Raw genomic sequence first — 5876 nt, forward strand, 5'->3', positions numbered from 1 at the left:
TAGGCAACCTCACACACATTGGCTGTTGCTGCTGCTGCCGCTGCCGCCGCTGCTGCTGCTCTTGTTGTTGTTGTTGTTGCTGTTGGTGGCAACTTCGGCAATGCACTTTGTAGTTGCTTCGCTGTTTTGTTGCAGTTCGACTGCGGCACGATTCAGTTTCGCATTCGCTCTCAACTTGTTTGAGTTCGCCTTTGGCTTTTAGTTTGCTGTTTTTTTTTCTTTTCTTTGAGTTATATGCGTTTATTTAAAATTTTTGTATTAATTTTGTTGCATGCTTTGTCATTTGTTTGCCACAAGCGGCGTATGAGTTATGTAGGCCTTGCGATCTTTCGCTCTTGAACGGCTTAGTGTCTTATCTTCAAAGAGAAATGCACTGGCGCTGGTCAATGCGTTTGCACTTGCCTTATCGACTATATCAGTTATAGCTATATACAAATACAATTGCAATTGCAAAAATTGCATGTTTCTTGTCTAGACAAAAAAACAAATATTAGTGAGAGAGAGAGAGAGAGAGAGAGAGCGGCAAATCTGTTGACTGATAAGTGCTGACAAAAATACACGTAGGCATAGAATATGCAAAACTATTTATTTATATTTGAATTAAAGGGAAACACACTACTATTTATATTACTTGTATGTGTGTGTGTGTGTGTGTGTGTGTGCGTGTGAGAATCGCTGATGGGCAACGAAAGAGTTTGCTTTATTTAGTTAAGAGCGCGGTAATTGAGCATGGAAAAGATTCGTGATAATGCTTGGCGGCTCTCTTAGCGCTTCCGCCTACTCAGCCCCCCACCCTCCCCTGCTTGCATCTATTCCCGCAAAATGTTGTTACTGCCAGTCCGTGTTGTATTTAAACAGTGCAGACGATTGCTTATCTCGCATGTCGCTACTAATTTTTATTTGCACAAGAGAGGAAGAGAGCGCGGGCGAGAGCGCAAGAGAGCGGCATGTGCGCTGCGCTTTTACCTTCGATCGAAATGCCAACTTCATTTAGTTAATTATGTGTCGATCGCAAGCGAGGGAGGGAGGGGGAAAAACGCTGTTCTAGCTTTTCAACAAGTTCATAACTCAGTGCGATTTGATGTGTGGCGATTGCTCTCGCACTTGCGATCGCTCAACTGGTTAGCACATTTAGTAAAGCGTGGGCTGCTTAAACAAGTTGCTCACATGCAAATCCATAATTCAGTAACTTGTTCTACAAAATCCTTTTTTAGTTTTAGCCCCCGAATTCCAGCACAGGCAGCAAGCATTAGCATAATTTATGTTAACTGAAAACACGATCTGACTGCTTGGCATTAGTACTTCCTGTTTGGCTCCTTGCTCGCTGGCGCTCTTTGAGCTGCCAATCACTTGAGCTTAACTGTCAGAACATCGCCATTAAGTCATGTACATACAGCCATTATGCCAGGCAATTACCAGGCGGTAGTAACGCCTACTTGTCGTACTCGTTACTGCTTGACAAGCTGCGGGGACAGCTGCCCCAAAACACGAGACAATGCAACCCAAAATAGTTACCGTCATAAATACTGCAGCATTAACAGCCAGTGGCAGTGGCACTTTCAACTTTGCGAGGCGCGCTTTGCTTGCATAACGTGCAAACGAACGACAAAGAGAGCGAGAGAGAGAGAGAGTTTCACTAAGAGCAACACTTACACATAAGAGAGAGAGAGAGATCAGCCGCACATTGACTAGAATTCCACAAACGCGACTTTCGCACTTTAATATAAAACTATTTCAATGGCTCGCCTTGGCCATGGGCAGTCTCAATTTGTCAGCGGATCGCAGATAACTTGAATTATTTGCATCTGTATATCAATACACGCACACACACAAAGACACACCGTACGTATGTGTAATATTTAAACCTGGAATCACCAACGTTGCAGTCACTATCACAGCACTATCACTTCAGCAAAGCTTGGCAAAAAAATGGCAAATCCGTAAGTAGCCGAGCCCATGCGGCGTACACACGAGCGCAAAGGACGATCGTTGCAAGCAAACTGGTTGTGGCCAAAGCAACCAACATGCCCCACAGCTAGCCAACAGACAGACAGAGAGTCTCTCTCATTATCTCGGTCTCTTGTATTTGCAGTTGACTGCATTGAAAAAAGCAAAACCAATGCGCATTGTGGGTGTCAATCAAGCCGACTGCTGTATGAGCTACACTGCAAAAAAGTGCAGCCAAAGATAAGTTGAAGTAATCTCTGCTTTATTTAATTTATTTGCACTCTTATCTAATCATATCAATCTATATTTATAGCCAGCTCAATGCAAAATGCATGGACTCTAGCAAGCGCAATATCAAATCAGCATGGCCAGCCAAAGAGCGAGAGCGAGCGTCAGCGCTTTGCGCTCTTTGCAGCAGCAGCGCTCTTATCATATTCGCACACTCTCTCTCTCTCTCTTTTGCGCGCGCTCTCTTTGCGTGCGCATAAGTGGAGCAACTTTGTTGCAGTGCATTGACGTCTCACACGATCTTCAGTTTGGGATGGGATTCTGTGCTCAGATTTTGCGACTGCTTCAGTTGCTGGCGTTTTATTTGGGTCGCAGCTTAAACTGACAGCAGAACAGCAAAAGAATATTAATTACAATTTAATATAAATACTAATTACTATAATTATTGCAGCAATGGAAAAATACAAGCACATAACTTACGCATGCAGCGGCAAAAAGTGAAAGAAAAAAAACTTGTTTAGCATTTGCAAGTCGCCACGTGTTGCAAGTCCAAAGGCAAACATAAATAAAATATATATGCATATGGTGGCTTCAAATTTTATTTGCAAATTTAAACATTTAAACAAATCGACGTTTAACAAATCAAACTGTCACCTCAAAGCCCCACAGTTAGTTTTGAAGCTGCCACCAAGTGGCGCGTCGCAGTAATTTGAGCTGCTAAACCGCAAAAGTTGCTGCTGCTGCTGCTGCCAACCACGAAGCATAACAAATTGTTACAATTGTTTGTTATAGTTTAATACGCATTTGTTTATTGTATGTTAATATATGCAGCAGCTGAGTATGATGCGTTTTTAATAACCGAATAAAAGTTTGCAGGGCATTTGCAAGTTGCGCTTCTCATACTCTGAGCTACTCAGCTACTTGGCTTTAATTGCTGTTTTAGTTAGTTAGTTTCTCACTTGAGCTGCGCCACATTCGCTGCATGTTTCGCTTTAACTAATTATATGCTACATGACTTGGCCATTGAAAATAAAGTTGTTTTTACCAGCAGCGCAAATTATAAGCAGATTGGCATCAAGAGATTTTGATACAAGTTATTTCTAAATCAAAAGTTTTGTATATTTGATTTGATAAATTAACTAAGTAATGCTTGCTTATTTTTTAAATTGCCGCATTAAATTTGATTAGTTTGGGCTGTCCTAATAACAGAGCTTTGTGCCACGCTTAAGTGAGCAATGCGCTTTTAATGACCCGGATCAGCATCTTCACACTCTCTATTAAAGCTGTTTGGTTCTTGTTCGCACCTTTGTTGCCTGGAAACTGGAGAATATTTTTTTGAAGCCCAACACAAATTGGGCTTAATGACAAATGGAGTGCCAAAAAGCAAAAAGATATGCTGTTCAGTAATTTAAAACACACGAACCACAAAATCAAAATAAAAAATAGCCAATCTCAATATGCATAACTGTCAGTGTGTGTGTGTGTGTGTGTGAAAGGACAAAACCTTTTAAGCAGGAACAGGTTGTAGCACTGGCCAAGGGTGATATTAGTTACTCTCTCTCTCTCTCTCTCTCTCTGTCACTCTTTGGGTGCTGTGCCCAACGTTAAATTTACGCTTGCATGCAAATTGAAAAGCAGTCGAGAACAGGCAGGCAGGCAGAGTTGGGCCTGACTACGGAATTGTTGCCTTTCCGGCTATGGTTTTGACTTTGGTGCGGGCTGATTGAGCGCCAGGGCAGACTCTGCTGCATTTTAAAACAAATTGGCACAGTTTGGCGTTGAACTGTTGCTGGCTTTTGCATGTTTGTCACTCAATTAGATGCAACTCATTTAGCTTCAAAGCACATTTGCCTGTCAATTGTGTGCACAAAATGTTAATCAAGGCCTGATGGCTTTTTTATATCTTTTGTTTTAGGCCAACTAATAAGCGTGCTGCCCCCTAGACAAGCCAAGCCGAGTGGGTGGGTGGCTGGGCAGCGCTGCTCGCAATTGCCGACAGTCGCCTCAATTAATATGCAAAATTTATGCATGGGAAAGTTCAAACAACAACAACAACACAAAATGCATAAAAAGCAAGTGTGATATGCGATAAAAAATCAATACAAATTAACTGACCAACAAACAAACTTCTTTTTGTTTTTATTTTTAGACTTCATAAACAGACTTTTGGGGGGCAACAAACACTTGGCGTTAATGTGTTTAATTTGTGTGTGTGTGTGTGCTGGCCACACCGCATGTTGCATGTTGCAATTAAATTAGTTTGGACTGCCTGGTTAGCCGGCGTGGCCAAAAGGGTTGTGTGTGTGTGTCTGTCTTTGATGACTTGCTGATGGAAAAGTTGCTGCGACAGAATAATTGCAATTGCACGGCGCTTCTCTCGTATCTGTATCTGTATCTGTATCTTGCAGATACCAGCTCTGAAAGTTTAGCGTGATGATGATTACAGCGCTGCTGCTACTGCTGCTGATAATGATGACCTACGCAACAATAGTTTGCATTTTGCAGATACATTTGTAGCTCATGCTTGTTTTTCGTAGCTTGGCTTGCCGCAATCAACAGCACTACATGTTGCGGTTGCCTCCCTTAGTTTCCATGTGTGTGTGCGTTTGTGTATCTAATCACATTAGCACGTGCGCACATCCTTTTGGCTCGAAGTCCGCCGCGTCAGGCTGCTCCCCAGGCTGCCGTTGCCTCATGCTTGGGCTAAAACTAAAAACATTTTGGCCGCTTTGTTTTTGCCTCATTTCGTTTTGTCGATTCTGATTATTTGTCTGTGGCTGCTCGCCTTTTGTTTTGCCAGCTACGCCAACTATTTGTATCTCAAAGTTGGACCATATAAACACACACCCACACAAACACACACACACTCTTGCGCATACTTATGTATGCCATATGCATACGTTTATTGCAGTTTCTTTGCTGTGGCTCAAACTTTGCCACACTCATCATTATTTTCAACCTATTTTGTGTGTTGTTTGCACTAAACTTTAAATTTCATTCAACACATTTGAATTTGTAACTGATACTTGCGAAAAGTACTCGCTGCCTAGTAAACTCAACGAACTTAACGAAATACTTTTAGCAAAGGCAACAACCGAATTCAACGCAGTACGCAACCGGATAATTGAGTGAGTCACGGATAAAATACAAAGTAATCGAACGCCAGCCCTATTACTGTGCAGCCCTGGTTTGCATGAAAACGCAAAATTTGCCGCCGACTGCTGAAAATAGTAAAGTATTTAAGTTGTGCTTAATTTAACTATTAAAACGAACATTCTAACTGAAATAAAGCTTAAATTGTGACTGCTGGGTATAAGTGAACAATTCTATGCAGGAATTTGATCATCTTTTGCACAAATCTGATTGTGAGTTAAATATTATTTGGCAGAGAAGTCTCACAGCAGAGCCAAGAAAGTCTCAAATAGCGGCAGCGCTTTTGTTTGCGCGCGTCTGGACCGTTACAAAAATTGTTATAAACAAGCATTAACTGTATTTAGTTTGCAAACTGTACAATTGGGCGACTAATTTGATGTAAGAAGATCTGCAGTTGTCCGAATTTCTTCAAACTTCAGCCATGTTTTGTCGTTTTTTATGCAGCTATTTATATAAATTTGGCGATGTTCCACTCGCTGCACATACGCGCGAGTATATTCCATTTTAGAATTTATTTTATGTGTGTTTTTCAGTTTGCTCCGACCGCT

At 41.6% G+C, this 5876-nt stretch overlaps 1 protein-coding gene and 1 long non-coding RNA gene across 6 annotated transcripts in view; one reads left to right on the plus strand and one right to left on the minus strand.

Moving 5' to 3' along the window:
• The window catches only part of LOC108603381 (protein doublesex), a 32489-nt gene extending 30744 nt beyond the window's left edge, over positions 1 to 1745 (minus strand). For 3 of the 5 annotated variants that reach the window (XR_001915299.1, XR_001915297.1, XM_017992152.1), the window contains exon 1: positions 1654 to 1743. The gene's annotated coding sequence lies outside the window, so the exon portion shown is untranslated. Of the gene's footprint in view, positions 1 to 1515; positions 1606 to 1653 lie in introns of those variants that run through there. The other 2 variants (XR_001915298.1, XM_017992153.1) reach the window with 2 other exon arrangements.
• A 2-nt stretch (positions 1746 to 1747) lies between these two features.
• On the plus strand, positions 1748 to 3150 carry LOC108603382. Its single transcript, XR_001915300.1, has 3 exons — positions 1748 to 1940; positions 2093 to 2197; positions 2261 to 3150. It is a non-coding gene; the product is annotated as an uncharacterized LOC108603382 (long non-coding RNA).
• The last annotated feature ends 2726 nt before the right edge of the window (positions 3151 to 5876 follow it).

The sequence above is a fragment of the Drosophila busckii genome, chromosome 3R, assembly GCF_011750605.1.
Source record: "Drosophila busckii strain San Diego stock center, stock number 13000-0081.31 chromosome 3R, ASM1175060v1, whole genome shotgun sequence".
Classification (NCBI taxonomy): Eukaryota; Metazoa; Arthropoda; class Insecta; order Diptera; family Drosophilidae; genus Drosophila; species Drosophila busckii.